Genomic DNA, 2,420 nt, shown 5'->3' with positions numbered 1-2,420 from the left:
CCCACCAACTTGTCTGGGCAGCTGTTACTACTGATTATGTATGCTATATTCATGCACGCTACATTTCCCATGTTAGCTGCATGGTTTGGAGCCTGCAGTTGCAGACAAAGGTTTTGGGCTGTGTTCTTTCAACTTACTGGCCTGTGCAGTTTGTTACAGGAACAGCTACAGATTCCAAGGCACACGAGAGACAAGAGACAGTGAAAATGGAGACTCATACCTGCTTGCTTGTCTGCCTAATATATCTGTCTACCCTTTGTACTTGTATAGTTTCCTTCATGGTAGGGTCTCTGCACCTGTATAAGTTGAACACAGAACATACTTGGCACAGGCATGAATACAGAAACATTGCCCACCGCCACATTTGTGCGCACAGTTGCCAAGACAAATACGGGTCGTATCCTGCTGCTATTCAGTGCACATAACTTCTATTAGGAGTCGATAAGAGTTCTGCATAAAAAATCAATGGAAAGATTTGACCCCTTTCAAATAGATCAGTCTGTGGTATAAATTACACTACCTTTGTTGTGCACAGAAGATAAACCCCACATTTTTTCCTGACTATCCCTTTTTGCTAGCATGCCCTTTGGAATGTGCTTTTTCACCCCACTGTATCTAACTAGCATCATGAGATTGTTTTCAATAAAGGCACAGTAAAACCATCCAGGGTGGGGGTGCCTAGTTGGCTTTTTAAACACACTTATAAATATTATTGCTGATTATTCACGTGAGCTCTCCGCATGGTATATTTTAAACTATATTAGAAAAATTCAGAAATAAAATAATGGTGTTATTAAACGTGTGGGGATACCATCATTATATGTACAGGTAAAAATCACTGTCTGAAATCACCTCAGAGGGATGAGGACTGAAAGAAACTGCTAGTTTGACTGGTGGTTTAGAGGATGTTCTATTGCCGAGCTACTAAATAAATCCCCTTTTGCCCTGCACTGCCTCCAGCAAGCCCTTAGCCTTCCCCACTCTGTCTTCCCCACACTGTTTCTCTATTTTTCCTCATAATCTCAGCCCTGATTCTCTTTTTCCCATTCTTCTGAATGTTGAAGTCATGACCTTTGTGGTTTATAGGCCACAAGAGACTGAGCTAAATGTGTTAGCACAGAGTCAAAACAAGTAATAGCTGGCCAATTAAATTAATAATCCATATTGTTACAATGTTTAACCACGGCTGTTTCCTCAGTGGTCTGTTTAAATCACAGCCAAGTCCTGACCTATTAAAATGAATAACTGGAATTATGAGAAACTCCATTTAATAAACACAGCAAGGAACGCAACACAATCGGTATGAAATATTTATTACCACTTTAAGCAGCAGCTAGTTGCGATTTAAGATTGGATTAATGAAGGGGTTTTAATTTCTGGCTAAGGGTAGAAAGCTTAAACCTGGAACATTTCCTCAATTTCCTGGTATGGCTTTGCAATGAGCAAGATTCGAGATGGGAGCATACGATTCGATTCATGCTTTCCCCTTGCAGAGCTCTCTCCAGACACGTTCGATGCAGGAGGAGATCAAAGCAAGCAGGCTCCAGACAAGTGGCTCAAGTGGCTTGAAAAAACTCAGGGGAATAAGGGCTGGAGCACTAGACATGAGCCTTTGGATTTTAAAATGAGCACTCCTGCCAACCGCCATCCTATGGAGAGCAATGTTAATGGAAGGCTGGTACATTCCCAGTGACAACGGCTCGTGTGCACGCATTTCTTTGCAGTATGTCTCAGGGCTAGAGGAGGGGGAGAGAAAAATCTCTTCTCTCTTAAATTTGCCAGACAAAACCTCAAGCTGGGAGCAAACCCTTATTGTTTCAAATGGCCCATGTATTGTTTTTCTTAAGTGCAGAACTACCAAGGTTTTGCTATTTTTATTCAAGCTGCATGTTCATCTTCAGGGTTTCTCCACTCAACACAAAAGGAACTGTTCTTCTTTGATAGAAATTAAAATGTTGCCAGGGTTGAAAAATATTATTTTCCTTTTGGTTTCTACTTCTTCTCATGTAGGAACGCTGAACAGGTTAATAACATGCAAATCCTGGCACAATGGAGCTGTTTGGAGGTACCATGTCAAAGGTCCATGTAATAAGTGCTCCAGGCTACACAGACACCTGGAGCATCATCTCTGTGACGATGGATCCTTCCCATCATTTCCACCATAATGGTTCCACACCATAAATTGTCATGATCCATCAGAAAGGCTCTGATGCATTAAACCACTGCCCTAATTTGAGTAAATACAGGCTGCTGCCATTGCCTCCAAGGATCTCATTTTCAGCATGTGCTGTGATGATACCAAGGATCATACACATGTTCTCCTCCCCTCCCTCTTTTAATTCTTAATGAATAGCCCTAGCCTGAGAGCTGGAGAGGCAGAAGGTTTTTGCACAGCTACGGACAGCAGGGCCACAGAGGAA

This window comes from Platalea leucorodia (genome assembly GCF_965183815.1).
Source record: "Platalea leucorodia genome assembly, chromosome: 4".
NCBI lineage: Eukaryota > Metazoa > Chordata > Aves > Pelecaniformes > Threskiornithidae > Platalea > Platalea leucorodia.
This window is presented reverse-complemented; position numbering follows the sequence as displayed.